The following is a 17500-nucleotide window of genomic DNA, read 5'->3' as shown; positions in this document are numbered from 1 at the left end:
ATGAGTAACAGGAAGTGTCTATCTATGTGGAACAGGAATTGTCTATCTATGAGTAACAGGAAGCGTCTATCGATGAGTAACAGGAAGTGTCTATCTATGAGTTACAGGAAGTGTCTATCGATGAGTAACAGGAAGTGTCTATCTATGAGTAACAGGAAGTGTCTATCTATGAGTAACAGGAAGTGTCTATCTATGAGTAACTGGAAGTGTCTATCGATGAGTAACAGGAAGTGTCTATCTATGAGTAACAGGAAGTGTCTATCGATGAGTAACAGGAAGTGTCTATCTATGAGTAACAGGGAGTGTCTATTGATGAGTAACAGGAACCGTCTATCTATGAGTAACAGGAAGTGTCTATCGATGAGTAACAGGAAGTGTCTATCGATGAGTAACAGGAAGTGTCTATCGATGAGTAACAGGAAGTGTCTATCGATGAGTAACAGGAAGTGTCTATCTATGAGTAACAGGAAGTGTCTACAGTGTCTACAGGATTGATGTGTAATACTCCACCTTCAGTTTTCCACCACAAAACACCAGAACATGACCCAGAACATGACCCAGAACATGACCCAGAACATGACCCAGAACATGACCCAAAATAACAGACCAGTTCACCTGATAACAGAACCAGTTCACCTGGTAATAGAACCAGTTCACCTGATAATAGAACCAGTTCACCTGGTAATAGAACCAGCTCACCTGATAATAGAACCAGCTCACCTGGTAATAGAACCAGCTCACCTGGCAATAGAACCAGTTCACCTGATAATAGAACCAGTTCACCTGATACTAGAACCAGTTCACCTGATAATAGAACCAGCTCACCTGATAATAGAACCAGCTCACCTGATAATAGAACCAGTTCACCTGATAATAGAACCAGCTCACCTGATAATAGAACCTGCTCACCTGATAATAGAACCAGTTCACCTGATACTAGAACCAGTTCACCTGATAATAGAACCAGTTCACCTGATAATAGAACCAGCTCACCTGATAATAGAACCAGCTCACCTGATAATAGAACCAGCTCACCTGGTAATAGAACCAGGTCACCTGACAATAGAACCAGTTCACCTAGTATTAGAACCAGCTCACCTGATAATAGAACCAGCTCACCTGACAATAGAACCAGTTCACCTGACAATAGAACCAGTTCACCTAGTAATAGAACCAGCTCACCTGATAATAGAACCAGCTCACCTGGTAAATAGAACCAGTTCACCTGATAATAGAACCAGTTCACCTGGTAATAGAACCAGTTCACCTGGTAATAGAACCAGTTCACCTGGTAATAGAACCAGTTCACCTGGTAATAGAACCAGTTCACCTGGTAATAGAACCAGTTCACCTGGTAATAGAACCAGTTCACCTGATAATAGAACCAGTTCACCTACTTTTACACTATGATGTGTGTATATATATATAAATATATATATACTGTATAAAGACGTACTTTCACCATATTCAAACGAGAGTTCAGTTCAAGTAACAGCGTTGCCCTTAAAATGAGGGACATACGTCAATGAATCACTAATCACGTTAAAAAAAATAACGATCTTAAAAAAATGACTTTGTAGAAGCAACATAATAACCGGGTCTTTCCAGTGACGGTGAGACCTGGGGGAAGTGTGTTAAAAAAACCCTCCTACGGGTGACACAGGTTTCGACGGTGTGACAAAATGCTGCATTTATTGAAATCTCCATGCGGTCTAAATTAAAAGGGCACTTCATTTAAAATAACATGCTTTTAAAATGCGAAATGATTGTACGAGTTCCTACTTAACATATCAAAGGGATGCAAAAAGGAACTATTTTTTTGTGGAGCAACACTTTTATTATTCATGGTAATTCTATGCCACTCTGTCCCGTCCTGTGTCTTTTCTCTGCCCTACCTGACAACACTTTCATCATGTTCTCCTGCCTCTTTTCCTCGCAACAAACTTCCTTCTCTCATCCACTCATCTCTCCTTAGTCCCCTTCTTCCCTTCTCTCATCCAATCATCTCTCCTTAGTCCCCTTCTTCCCTTCTCTCATCCATTCATCTCTCCTTAGTCCCCTTCTTCCCTTCTCTCATCCAATCATCTCTCCTTAGTCCCCTTCTTCCCTTCTCTCATCCAATCATCTCTCCTTAGTCCCCTTCTTCCCTTCTCTCATCCAATCATCTCTCCTTAGTCCCCTTCTTCCCTTCTCTCATCCAATCATCTCTCCTTAGTCCCCTTCTTCCCTTCTCTCATCCAATCATCTCTCCTTAGTCCCCTTCTTCCCTTCTCTCATCCAATCATCTCTCCTTAGTCCCCTTCTTCCCTTCTCTCATCCAATCATCTCTCCTTAGTCCCCTTCTTCCCTTCTCTCATCCACTCATCTCTCCTTAGTCCCCTTCTCTCATCCAATCATCTCTCCTTAGTCCCCTTCTTCCCTTCTCTCATCCAATCATCTCTCCTTAGTCCCCTTCTTCCCTTCTCTCATCCAATCATCTCTCCTTAGTCCCCTTCTTCCCTTCTCTCATCCAATCATCTCTCCTTAGTCCCCTTCTTCCCTTCTCTCATCCAATCATCTCTCCTTAGTCCCCTTCTTCCCTTCTCTCATCCACTCATCTCTCCTTAGTCCCCTTCTTCCCTTCTCTCATCCACTCATCTCTCCTTAGTCCCCTTCTTCCCTTCTCTCATCCACTCATCTCTCCTTAGTCCCCTTCTTCCCTTCTCTCATCCAATCATCTCTCCTTACCCCCCTTCTTCCCTTCTCTCATCCAATCATCTCTCCTTAGTCCCCTTCTCTCATCCAATCATCTCTCCTTACCCCCCTTCTTCCCTTCTCTCATCCAACCATCTCTCCTTACCCCCCTTCTCTCATCCAACCATCTCTCCTTACCCCCCTTCTCTCATCCAACCATCTCTCCTTACCCCCTTCTTCCCTTCTCTCATCCAATCATCTCTCCTTACCCCCCTTCTTCCCTTCTCTCATCCAATCCTCTCCTTACCCCCTTCTACTCTTCTCTTATCCAACCATCTCTCCTTACCCCCCTTCTCTCATCCAATCATCTCTCCTTAGTCCCCTTCTCTCATCCAATCATCTCTCCTTACCCCCTTCTTCCCTTCTCTCATCCAATCATCTCTCCTTACCCCCCTTCTTCCCTTCTCTCATCCAATCATCTCTCCTTAGTCCCCTTCTCTCATCCAATCATCTCTCCTTACCCCCCTTCTTCCCTTCTCTCATCCAACCATCTCTCCTTACCCCCCTTCTCTCATCCAACCATCTCTCCTTACCCCCCTTCTCTCATCCAACCATCTCTCCTTACCCCCTTCTTCCCTTCTCTCATCCAATCATCTCTCCTTACCCCCCTTCTTCCCTTCTCTCATCCAATCCTCTCCTTACCCCCTTCTACTCTTCTCTTATCCAACCATCTCTCCTTACCCCCCTTCTCTCATCCAATCATCTCTCCTTAGTCCCCTTCTCTCATCCAATCATCTCTCCTTACCCCCTTCTTCCCTTCTCTCATCCAATCATCTCTCCTTACCCCCCTTCTTCCCTTCTCTCATCCAATCATCTCTCCTTAGTCCCCTTCTCTCATCCAACCATCTCTCCTTACCCCCCTTCTTCCCTTCTCTCATCCAACCATCTCTCTTTTACCCCCCTTCTTCCCTTCTCTCATCCAATCATCTCTCTTTACCCCCCATTCTTCCCTTCTCTCATCCAATCATCTCTCCTTACCCCCCTTCTTCCCTTATCTAATCCAACCACCTCTCCTTACCCTCTTTTCTCTTCTCTTCTCTCATCCAACCATCCACAAATGTCTTGTTAACAAACTATAGTTTTGGCAAGTCGGTTAGGACGTCTACTATCAACATAACCTGAAAAGCCGCTCAGCAAGGAAGAAGCCACTGCTCCAAAACCGCCATTAAGAAGCCGGACTACGGTTCGCCACTGCACATGGGGGACAAAGATCGTACTTTGTGGAGAAAATGTCCTCTGGTCTGATGAAACAAAAATACAACTGTTTGGCCATAATGACCATCGTTATGTTTGGAGGAAAAAGGGGGAGGCTTGCAAGCCGAAGAACACCATCAAAACTGTGAAGCACGGGGGTGGCAGCATCATGTTGTGAGGGTGTTTTTCTGCAGGAGGGACTGGTGCACTTCACAAAATAGATGGCATCATGAGGCAAGAAAATGATGTGCATATGTTGAAGCAACATCTCAAGACATCAGTCAGGAAGTTAAAGCAAATGGGTCTTCCAAATGGACAATGACCCCAATCATGCTTCCAAAGTTGTGGCAAAATGGCTTAAGGACAACAAAGTCAAGGTAGTGGAGTGGCCTTCACAAAGCCCTGTCCTCAATCCTATAGAACATTTGTGAGCAGAACTGAAAAACTGTGTGCGAGCAAGGAGGCCTACAAACCTGAGAAAGTTACACCAGCTCTGTCAGGAGGAATGGGCCAAAATTCACCCAACTTCTTGTAGGAAGCTTGTGGAAGGCTACCCAAAACATTAGAACAACTTAAACAATTTAAAGGCAATACTACCAAATACTAATTGAGCTAAAGGCTAGAGCTGCTGCTTTCAAGGAGCGGGATTCTAACCCAGAAGCTTATAAGATATCCCGCTATGCCCTCCGACGAACCATCAAACAGGCAAAGCATCAATACAGGACTAAGATTGAATCGTACTACACCGGCTCTGATGCTCGTCGGATGTGGCAGGGCCTGCATACCACTACATACTACAAAGGGAAGCACAGCCGAGAGCTGCCCAGTGACAAGAGCCTACCAGACGAGCTAAACTACTCCTATGCTCGCTTCGAGGCAAATAACACTGAAACATGCATGAGAGCACAAGATGTTCCGGAAGACTGTGTGATCACGCTCTACGCAGCCAATGTCAGAAAGACCTTTAGCCAGGTCAACATTCACAAGGCCGCAGGGCCAGACGGATTACCAGGACATGTACTGCGAGCATGCGCTGACCAACTAGCAAGTGTCTTCACTGACATTTTCAACCTCTCCCTGTCCGAGTCTGTAGTACCAACATGTCCCTGTGTCCAAGAACACTAAAGGAACCTGCCTAAATGACTACTGACCCGTAGCACTCATGTTTGTAGCCATGAAGTGCTTTAAAAGGTTGGTAATGGCTCACATCAACACCATTATCCCAGAAACCCTAGACCCACTCTAATTTGTATACCGCCCAAACAGATCCACTGATGATGCAATCTCTATTGCACTCCACACTGCCCTTTCCCACCTGGGCAAGAGGAACACCTATGTGAGAATGCTGTTCATTTACAGCTCAGCTTTCAACACCATAGTGCCCTCAAAGCTCATCAATAAGCTAAGGATCCTGGGACTAAACACCTATCTCTGTGCAACTGGATCCTGGACTTCCTGACGGGCCGTCCCCCCAGGTGGTAAGGGTAGGTAACAAGACATCCGCCACGCTGATCCTCAACACAGGGGCCCCTCAGGGGTGCGTGCTCAGTCCCCTCCTGTACTCCCTATTCACTCATGACTCCAACACAATCATTACGTTTGCCGATGACACAACAGTGGTAGGCCTAATCACCGACAACGACGAGACAGCCTATAGGGAGGAGGTCAGAGACCTTGTCGTGTGGTGCCAGGACAACAACCTCTCCCTCAACATAATCAAGACAAAGAAGATGATTGTGGACTACAGGAAAAGGAGGCACGGAGCCACGCCCCCATTCTCATCGACGGGGCTGTAGTGGAGCAGGTTGAGAGCTTCAAGTGCCTTGGTGTCCACCTCACTAACAAGCTAACATGGTCCAAGCACACCAAGACTGTTGTGAAGAGGGCACGAGAAAAGCTATTCCCAATCAAGAGACTGAAAAGATTTGGCTTGGGTCCTCAGATTCTCAAAAGGTTCTACAGCTGCACCATTGAGAGCATCCGACCGCAAGGAACTACAGAAGGTAGTGTGTATGGCCCAGTACATCACTGGGGCAAAGCTTCCTGCCATTCAGGACCTCTATACCAGGCGGTGTCAGAGGAAGGCCTTAGAGGCTCGTAAGTTTCACTGTTGTATTCAAAGCATGTCACTATTAAAATTTGATTTGATTTGGATTTATACAGAATAGATGGGCCCATTCCTGGAATAGACAGTGACGAGCCCTAGGACACATTTAGACAGAATAGATGGGCCCATTCCTGGAATAGACAGTGACGAGCCCTAGGACACATTTAGACTGAATAGATGGGCCCATTCCTGGAATAGACAGTGCAGCCTGTGTGATATTACCTTAAGACATCTTGACAAGACATGTTGTGTGGATCTAGTCTCTCCAAAGGGAATGTCTTACTGCTGGTGTGAAAACTATTTTTAAGGCGTAGGGGGGTTGACGAGAGAAAGAACTGAATATTCCCTCTGACACGTTCGGCAAAGATGAGCTGTTGTCCTAAACAACACCCTAGTCTCCACGTAGACACTACGGGCGCTGTCTGTCACAACATAGTGCCCTGTTGATGAGCTGTTGTCCCAAACAACACCCTAGTCTCTACGTAGAACCTATGGGCGCTGTCTGTCACAACATAGTGCCCTGTTGATGAGCTGTTGTCCCAAACAACACCCTAGTCTTTACGTAGACCCTCGGTCACACACACACACACACACACACAGTTTACAACAGGTATGAAATGTTCAGCTAAGTGATTGTCTACTACAGTAGCTCTCTCAACATTACAGTAGAGTTTACAGTATATATAAAATGTTCAGCTAAGTGATTGTCTACTACAGTAGCTCTCTCAACATTACAGTAGAGTTTACAGTAGATATAAAAGGTTCAGCTAAATGATTGCATGCTAGCTAACCTCAACATTACAGTAGAGTTTACAGTAGATATAATAGGTTCAGCTAAATGATTGCATGCTAGCTAACCTCAACATTACAGTACAATAATCAATCATTTCAATAAACAATAACAACAACAAGTCAAATTAAAAACAACAAGTAGTTGTTTGCAAAGTTATTTACCCGATATGAACACAAAACGATATACAGTATAGATTGTGCTATGTCAAATATGACTGTATGTTCCAATATGGAGTGGATAGAGTCTTGGTTGCACTGTTTGAATCAATACTATATAAAATAATAGCAGTGTTTACTGTGTGTGTGTGTGTGTGAGTGTGTGTGTGTGTGTGTGTGTGTGTGTGAGTGTGTGAGTGTGTGTGTGTGTGTGTGTGAGTGTGTGAGTGTGTGTGTGTGTGTGTGTGTGTGTGTGTGTGCGTGTGTGCGTGTGTGTGTGTGTGTGTGTGTGAGTGTGCGTGCGTGCGTGCGTGCGTGCGTGCGCGTGCGTGCGTGCGTGCGTGTGTGTGCGCGTGCGCGCGTGTGTGTGTGTCTCTGTGTGTGTGTGTGTGTGTGTGTGTGTGAGTGTGTGTGTGAGTGTGTGTGTGTGTGTGAGTGTGCGTGCGTGCGTGCGTGCGTGAGTGTGTGTGTGTGTGTGTGTTTGTGTGTGTGTGTGTGTGTGTGTGTGTGTGTGTGTGTGTGTGTGTGTGTGTGTGTGTGTGTGTGTGTGTGTGTGTGTGTGTGTGTGTGTGTGTGTGTGTGTGTGTGTGTGAGAGAGAGAGAGCGAGTATGGTGGTTGTGATGGTTGTAGGGTCCTATAAAATCTGCGTTGCGGAGAACGCAGACGATATCACGGGAATTATTATATTATTTATTTTCATGCAACTTTCTGAAACGGCATAGTAATGCTCGCCGTGCACGTGCACTGTGTCTACCAGTTAGTGATAAAGATAATGATAATGCTAACATTAACTTGAACGATACTCTAACGATAATGCTAACATGAACTCTAATGATAATGCTAACATGAACTCTAATGATAATGCTAATGCTAACATGAACTCTAATGATAATGCTAATGCTAACATTAACTCTAACGATAATGCTAACATGAACTCTAATGATAATGCTAATGCTAACATTAACTCTAACGGTAATGCTAACATTAACTCTAATGATACTGCTAACATGAACTCTAATAATAATGCTAACATTAAATCCAATGATAATGCTAACATTAACTCTAACAATAATGCTAACATGAACTCTAATGATAATGCTAACATTAACTCTAACGGTAATGCTAACATTAACTCTAATGGTAATGCTAACATTAACTCTAATGATAATGCTAACATTAAATCCAACGATAATGCTAACACTAACTCTAATGATAATGCTAACATGAACTATAATGATAATGCTAACATTAACTCTAACGGTAATGCTAACATTAACTCTAACGATAATGCTAACATTACTTCTAATAATAATGCTAACATTAAATCTAACGATAATGCCAACACTGACTCTAGTGATAATGTTAACATTAACGCTAATGGTGATGGTAATGCTAACATTAACTCTAATGATAATGCTTACATCAACTCTAATGATAATGATAACACCAACTCTAATGATAATGCTAACACCAACTCTAATGATAATGTTAACATTAACAGTGATGATAATGCTAGCATAAACTCTAATGATAATGTTAACATCAACTCTAATGATAATGCTAACATTAACTCTAATGATAATGTTAACATCAACTCTAATGATAATGCTAACATTAACTCTAATGGTAATGCTAACGGTAAAATAATGATCATTTTTATTTATTTCACCTTTATTTAACCAGGTTGGCAAGTTGAGAACAAGTTCTCATTTACAACTGCGACCTGGCCAATATAAAGCAAAGCAGTGTGACACAAACAACAACATAGAGTTACACATGGAGTAAACAAACATACAGTCAATAATACAGTATAAACAAGTCTATATACAATGTGAGCAAATGAGGTGAGAAGGGAGGTAAAAGACAAAAAAAGGCCATGGTGGCAAAATAAAATACAATATAGCAATTAAACACTGGAATGGTAGATTTGCAGTGGAAGAATGTGTAAGGTAGAGATAGAAATAATGGGGTGCAAAGGAGCAAAATAAATAAATAAATAAACACAGTAGGGGGAGAGGTAGCTGTTTGGGATAAATTATAGATGGGCTGTGTACAGGTGCAGTAATCTCTGAACTGCTCTGACAGCTGGTGCTTAAAGCTAGTGAGGGAGATAAGTGTTTCCAGTTTCAGAGATTTTTGTACTTCATTCCAGTCATTGACAGCAGAGAACTGGAAGGAGAGGTGGCCAAAGAAAGAATTGGTTTTGGGGGTGACCAGAGAGATATACCTGCTGGAGCGCGTGCTACAGGTGGGTGCTGCTATGATGACCAGCGAGCTGAGATAAGGCAGGGCTTTACCTAGCAGGGTCTTGTAGATGACCTGGAGTCAGTGGGATTGGCGACGAGTATGAAGCGAGGGCCAGCCAACGAGAGCGTACAGGTCGCAGTGGTGGGTAGTGTACGGGGCTTTGGTGACAAAACAGATGGCACTGTGATAGACTGCATCCAATTAATTGAGTAGGGTATTGGAGGCTATTTTGTAAATGACATCGCCGAAGTCGAGGAGTGGTAGGATGGTCAGTTTTACGAGGGTATGTTTGGCAGCATGAGTGAAGGATGCTTTGTTGCGAAATAGGAAGCCAACTCTAGATTTAATTTTGGATTGGAGATGTTTGATGTGAGTCTGGAAGGAGAGTTTACAGTCTAACCAGACACCTAGGAATTTGTAGTTGTCCACGTATTCTAAGTCAGTACCGTCCAGAGTAGTGATGTTGGACAGGCGGGCAGGTGCAGGCAGCGATCGGTTGAAGAGCATGCATTTAGTTTTACTTGCATTTAAGAGCAATTGGAGACCACAGAAGGAGAGTTGTATGGCATTGAAGCTCATCTGGAGGGTTGTTAACACAGTGTCCAAAGAAGTGCCAGAAGTATACAAAATGGTGTCATCTGCGTAGAGGTGGATCAGAGACTCACCAGCAGCAAGAGCAACATCATTGATGTATACAGAGAAGAGAGTTATAATCTCCACCAGGCAGTCAGAAGAGGACTGGCCACCCTCATAGCCTGGTTCCTCTCTAGGTTTCTTACTAGGTTCTGGCCTTTCTAGGTAGTTTTTCCTAGCCACCGTGCTTCTACACCTTCATTGCTTGCTGTTTGGGGTTTTAGGCTGGGTTTCTGTACAGCACTTTGAGATGTCAGCTGATGTAGGAAGGGCTACTGTGTATACATGGTTTTGATTTGATTTGATTTGAGAGTCGGTCCAAGAATTGAACCCTGTGGCACCCCCATAGAGACTGCCAGAGGTCCGGACAACAGGCCCCTCCGATTTGACAGACTGAACTCTATCAGAGAAGTAGTTGGTGAACCAGGCGAGGCAATCATTTGAGAAACCAAGGCTGTCGAGTCTGCCGATGAGGATGTGGTGATTGACAGAGTCGAAAGCCTTGGCCAGGTCAATGAATACGGCTGCACAGTATTGTTTCTTATCGATGGCGGTTAAGATATCGTTTAGGACCTTGAGCGTGGCTGAGATGCACCCATGACCAGAGAAGGTATGGTGGGATTCAAAATGGTCGGTAATCTGTTTGTTGACTTGGCTTTTGAAGACCTTAGAAAGGCAGGGTAGGATAGATTTAGGTCTGTAGCAGTTTGGGTCTAGAGTGTCTCCCCCTTTGAAGAGGAGGATGACCGCAGCTGCTTTCCAATCTTTGGGAATCTCAGACAATACGAAAGAGAGGTTGAACAGGCTAGTAATAGGGGTTGCAACAATTTCGGCAGATAATTTTAGAGAGAAAGGGTCCAGATTGTCTAGCCCGGCTGATTTGTAGGGGTCCAGATTTTGCAGCTCTTTCAGAACATCAGCTGACTGGATTTGGGAGAAGGAGAAATAGGGAAGGGTTGTGTGAGTTGCTGTGGGGGGTGCAGTGCTGTTGTCCGGTGTAGGGGTAGCCAGGTGGAAAGCATGGCCAGCCGTAGAAAAATGCTTATTGAAATTCTCAATTATAGTGGATTTATCGGTGGTGACAGTCTTTCCAATCCGCAGTGCAGTGGGCAGCTGGGAGGAGGGCAAGTTGGTTAGGATGATATCTATGAGGGTGCCCGTGTTTACGGCTTTGGGGTGGTACCTGTGTGAAATTGGGGTGGTACCTGGTGTCCAGAGCACAGCTGGGGGCAGAGGGTGGTCTATAGCAGGCGGCAACGGTGAGAGACTTGTTTTTAGAGAGGTGGATTTTTAAAAGTAGAAGTTCAAATAGTTTGGGTACAGATTTGGATAGTAGGACAGAACTCGGCAGGCTATCTTTGCAGTAGATTGTAGATAATAGTTTGATAACAGTAGATAATGTTAATGATAGTGCCAGTGATAATGCTAACGATAATGCTAACGACATTGATGAATGCTAGTGATAAAGCTAATGCTAACGGTAATGATAATGCGAATGTTAATGCTAACGGTAATGATGAATGCTAATGCTAACGGTAATGATGAATGCTAATGCTAATGCTAATGAGAATGCTAATGATATACTTCTTCTGGTAGAGATAGAAAAGCTTTCCCAAATACCTTCTCCATTAAATGTCAACCACAACGTAGCGTCCTACTGGCTGCCGTGCACTTGCATGTAACTTCACTAGGGTAGGGGGCAGCATTCGGAATTTGGGATGAAAAGCGCGCCCAGAGTAAACTGCCTGCCCAGAAGCTAGGATATGCATATAATTGGTAGATTTGGATAGAAAACACTCTTAACGTTTCCAGAACTGTTAAAATAATGTCTGTGAGTATAACAGAACTGATATGGAAGGCGAAAACCCGAGGAAAATCCAACCAGGAAGTGTTTTTATTTTGAAAGCCTGTCCACCATACAAAGACTTCTCAGACAATTGCATGCTCTGCTTTCACCATAAAGCCTTCTTGAAATCTGACACCGTGGTTGGATTATCAAGAAGTTTATCTTTAAACCCATGTGTAACACTTTCATGAATTCTTTATAATGAGTATTTCTGTTTTAGCGTCCCACAACCCTTTTGGTTTTATTATGTAAATACAACCAAAAATACACGTTTCTTCCATTTTTCAGAGAGACCTCAAAAAGTGGTCTCCTGGTGCGGTTTAAGCATTGTTAAGGACTTCTGTTTTAAAAAAAAAAAAAGGTGTGATTTTGAGCACAAAAACCTTACAAAAACATATGGAAAAAAAAACATGAAAGTAGAAAACTCAACGGAGAAAAGGGTTTCTACAGGGCTGTGTAGTTGGAGGGAAATACGACATGTCTTTCACCTGCCAGCCCTACTCATCACTGTCTTGCCTGGCTTCACAAGTCTCCTTGTCAGATCAGGAAACAGGAAACTGTCGCTGCCAGAGTTGGGAAGGGATCGGCAATAGAGAGACTGAGCAAGACTGACTGACACTCAGAGAATAACAGAAGACATGTAAGAGAACGAGAGAGAGAGAGAGAGAGAGAGAGAGAGAAAGAGAGAGAGAGAGAGAGCAAGAGAGAGAGAGAGAGCAAGAGAGAGAGAGAGAGCAAGAGAGAGAGAGAGAGAGAGAGAGAAAGAAAGAGAAAGAGAACGAGAGAGAGAGAGCGAGAGAGAGAGAGAGAGAGAGAGAGAGAGAGGGAGAGGGGAGAGTGTAAATGTGTCACTTTATAAGGGTCTCACTGTAAACAGGTGTGATCATGAAACTGCCCTCCTTTTCCTTTGTTGGGCTGGCGTACAGAGAATGCCTGCATCCCAAATGGCACCCTATTCACTTTACAGTGCCCTGTACAGAGCCATAGGGCCCAAAAGTAGGGCACAATACAGGCAAAAGGGTGCTGTTAGGGACGTAAGTTTTTACAAAATTCAGACACTGCATTTGTTTCAGAGAGAGGGAGAGAGCGAGAGAGGGAGAGAGGGAGAGCGGGAGAGAGGGAGAGAGGGGGAGAGAGAGGGAGAGAGGGGGAGAGAGAGGGTTAGGGAGAGGGAGAGGGAGAGGAGGAGGGAGAGGGAGAGGGAGAGGGAGAGAGAGAGGGAGAGAGGGAGAGCGGGAGAGAGGGAGAGATGGAGAGAGAGGGAGAGAGAGGGAGAGGGAGAGAGGGAGCGAGAGAGGGAGAGAGGGAGAGCGGGAGAGAGGGAGAGAAGGAGAGAGGGGGAGAGAGAGGGAGAGAGCGACAGAGGGAGAGAGGGAGAGAGCGAGAGAGGGAGAGAGGGAGGGAGAGAGGGGGAGAGAGAGAGCGAGAGAGCGAGGGAGAGAGCGAGAGAGGGAGAGAGCGAGAGAGTGAGTGAGAAGAGGGAGACTTTTGAAAGTGCTGATGTGTTTACAGCTCAGTCAAACACATTCCTTTGATGTGTGTGACAGACAGAAAGCTTTAGAAAAGAGAGTGACAGGTTACGGATCCACTGAGGTACGCTTGTTCTTTAGACTAAACTGAAAAAACCCTAAAGTGGTATTATCACAATTTAAAATCACGAAAGTGATACTCTGAAAATGTAAGTCATGTGGAAAAGCTACAGTTTGTTGTTCTGGGTTGGTGGAGGGTGATAGTACCTGGGAGTCATACCATCAACACAGAGAGTGGAGGGTGATAGTAGCTGGGAGTCATACCATCAACACAGAGATTATGAATGAATTTCAAACATCAAATAGGCATATTCTTTTCAATCTCAGAAAAAATGTATTAGTCACTATCATCGTCACATGAGGGAAGGATAATGCCAATATGGTGTAATGTGTTGAGAGGAAGATAATGTCAATATGGTGTAATGTGTTGAGAGGAAGATAATGTCAATATGGTGTAATGTATTGAGAGGAAGGATAATGTCAATATGGTGTAATGTATTGAGAGGAAGGATAATGTCAATATGGTGTAATGTATTGAGAGGAAGGATAATGTCAATATGGTGTAATGTATTGAGAGGAAGGATAATGTCAATATGGTGTAATGTATTGAGAGGAAGGATAATGTCAATATGGTGTAATGTATTGAGAGGAAGGATAATGTCAATATGGTGTAATGTATTGAGAGGAAGGATAATGTCAATATGGTGTAATGTATTGAGAGGAAGGATAATGTCAATATGGTGTAATGTATTGAGAGGAAGGATAATGTCAATATGGTGTAATGTATTGAGAGGAAGGATAATGTCAATATGGTGTAATGTATTGAGAGGAAGGATAATGTCAATATGGTGTAATGTATTGAGAGGAAGGATAATGTCAATATGGTGTAATGTGTTGAGAGGAAGATAATGTCAATATGGTGTAATGTATTGAGGGAAGGATAATGTCAATATGGTGTAATGTGTTGAGAGGAGGATAATGTCAATATGGTGTAATGTGTTGAGCGGAAGATAATGTCAATATGGTGTAATGTATTGAGAGGAAGGATAATGTCAATATGGTGTAATGTGTTGAGAGGAAGGATAATGTCAATATGATGTAATGTATTGAGAGGAAGATAATGTCAATATGGTGTAATGTGTTGAGAGTAGGATAATGTCAACATGATGGAATGTGTTGAGAGGAAGATAATGGCAATATGGTGTAATGTGTTGAGAGGAAGGATAATGTCAATATGGTGTAATGTGTTGAGAGTAGGATAATGTCAATATGATGTAATGTATTGAGGGAAGGATAATGTCAATATGGTGTAATGTGTTGAGAGTAGGATAATGTCAATATGATGTAATGTGTTGAGAGGAAGATAATGTCAATATGGTGTAATGTGTTGAGAGGAAGATAATGTCAATATGACAGGTAGTTAGAGATAATGACACAACAGGAGATAACAGACTGTAGTGTCTGGTCCTGTTCTCTACACACACACACACACACACACACACACACACACACACACACACACACACACACACACACACACACACACACACACACACACACACTCACACACACACACACAGATCTGCCTTAGCTGCTCACATTCTTTAACCACAGGCCGTCCGTCATAATATTGCCACATACCAGATGCTGATTCATCTGATTAGCTACGAGCTAGACAGGCTAAGTACCCCTGTGTCCCCGTGGCTGCCTCCCAAATCACACCCTATTCCCTCTTTAGTGAACTAACTTATGTCCTTTTGAAAAGTACGGCAGCTCACAGAGGGACAAAAAAGGTTTACAACTGGAGGAGGTGTTTTGAGTTTGTCTGTCTTTACAGGGTGTGTGTGTGTGTGTGTGTGTGTGTATTACCAGGTGTCCTGTGTGTGTGTGTGTGTGTGTGCGTGTGTGTGTGTGTGTGTGTGTGCGTGCGTGCGTGCGTGCGTGCGTGCGTGTGTGTGTGTGTGTGTGTGTGCATGTGTGTGTGTGTGTGAATATAGCGGTGGTGATGGTTGAGGTATATAGGTAAAAGGAAACCATTTAGAACTTAGCGCTGTTTGTCAAATCTCATATCTGTTGTCTGCAGAGCATTCGGAAAGTATTCAGACCCCATGAGTTACAGCCTTACTACAATTTGAGGTCCTGGGCACTCTGGAGCAGGTTTACATCAATGATCTCTCTCTCTCTCTCTCTCTCTCTCTCTCTCTCTCTCTCTGTTCACCAAGCCACTCTGACATGTCAACACTAACACGATAATGTTCATCTTGATCAGGACAGTATCAGAACCTAGGGGACCTAAAATATGCAACACTTGGCAGGGACCCACACACCCATCACCCCAGCAACAGAGGTCCCCGCACCACCTTCTGAAACAACAGTACATCCACCATCACCAGGAGAAAAGAGCCAGACCAGGGCCCATCACAACACAGCTCTACTAGACCCCATCACAACACAGCTCTACTAGACCCCATCACAACACAGCTCTACTAGACCCCATCACAACACAGCTCTACTAGACCCATCACAACACAGCTCTACTAGACCCCATCACAACACAGCTCTACTAGACCCATCACAACACAGCTCTACTAGACCCCATCACAACACAGCACTACTAGACCCCATCACAACACAGCTCTACTAGACCCCATCACAACACAGCTCTACTAGACCCCATCACAACACAGCTCTACTAGACCCCATCACAACACAGCTCTCCTAGACTCCATCACAACACAGCACTACTAGACCCAATCACAACACAGCTCTACTAGACCCCATCACAACACAGCTCTACTAGACCCCATCACAACACAGCTCTCCTAGACCCCATCACAACACAGCTCTACTAGACCCCATCACAACACAGCTCTACTAGACCCCATCACAACACAGCTCTACTAGACCCCATCACAACACAGCTCTCCTAGACCCCATCACAACACAGCTCTACTAGACCCCATCACAACACAGCTCTACTAGACCCCATCACAACACAGCTCTACTAGACCCCATCACAACACAGATCTACTAGACCCCATCACAACACAGCTCTACTAGACCCCATCACAACACAGCTCTACTAGACCCCATCACAACACAGCTCTACTAGACCCCATCACAACACAGCTCTCCTAGACCCCATCACAACACAGCTCTACTAGACCCCATCACAACACAGCTCTCCTAGACCCCATCACAACACAGCTCTACTAGACCCCATCACAACACAGCTCTACTAGACCCGGCCCATCACAGCACAGCTCTACTAGACCCAGCCCATCACAACACAGCTCTAATAGACCCCATCACAACACGGCTCTACTAGACCCCATCACAACACAGCTCTACTAGACCCCATCACAACACAGCTCTATTAGACCCCATCACAACACAGCTCTACTAGACCCCATCACAACACAGCTCTACTAGACACCATCACAACACAGCTCTACTAGACCCCATCACATCACAGCTCTACTAGACCCCATCACAACACAGCTCTACTAGACCCCATCACAACACAGCTCTACTAGACCCCATCACAACACAGCTCTACTAGACCCCATCACAACACAGTTCTACTAGACACCATCACAACACAGCTCTACTAGACCCCATCACATCACAGCTCTACTAGACCCCATCACAACACAGCTCTACTAGACCCCATCACAACACAGTTCTACTAGACCCCATCACCACACAGCTCTACTAGACCCATCACAACACATCTCTACTAGACCCGACCCATCACATCACAGCTCTACTAGACCCCATCACAACACAGCTCTACTAGACCCCATCACCACACAGCTCTACTAGACCCCATCACAACACAGCTCTACTAGACCCCATCACAACACAGCTCTACTAGACCCGGCCCATCACAACACAGCTCTACTAGACCCAATCACAACACAGCTCTACTAGACCCCAACACATCACAGCTCTACTAGACCCCATCACAACACAGCTCTACTAGACCCCATCACAACACAGCTCTACTAGACCCCATCACAACACAGCTCTACTAGACCCCATCACAACACAGCTCTACTAGACCCCATCACATCACAGCTCTACTAGACCCGGCCCATCACAACACAGCTCTACTAGACCCCATCACAACACAGCTCTATTAGACCCCATCACATCACAGCTCTATTAGACCCCATCACAACACAGCTCTACTAGACTCCATCACAACACAACTCTTATAAATGAGATCACTAACTCTCAGCTCTTGGAGTATCCAGGGC

At 44.5% G+C, this 17500-nt stretch overlaps 1 protein-coding gene across 1 annotated transcript in view; it reads right to left on the bottom strand.

The window, feature by feature from the left end:
* The window catches only part of LOC110517647 (protocadherin-9), a 588581-nt gene that overhangs the window by 252086 nt on the left and 318995 nt on the right, over positions 1–17500 (bottom strand). The window lies entirely within an intron of this gene.

Source organism: Oncorhynchus mykiss, unplaced genomic scaffold, assembly GCF_057628025.1.
Source record: "Oncorhynchus mykiss isolate SJ-2025 unplaced genomic scaffold, ASM5762802v1 scaffold98, whole genome shotgun sequence".
NCBI lineage: Eukaryota > Metazoa > Chordata > Actinopteri > Salmoniformes > Salmonidae > Oncorhynchus > Oncorhynchus mykiss.
Note: the sequence above shows the minus strand (reverse complement) of the source record. Positions and strands in the feature narration are given on the sequence as shown.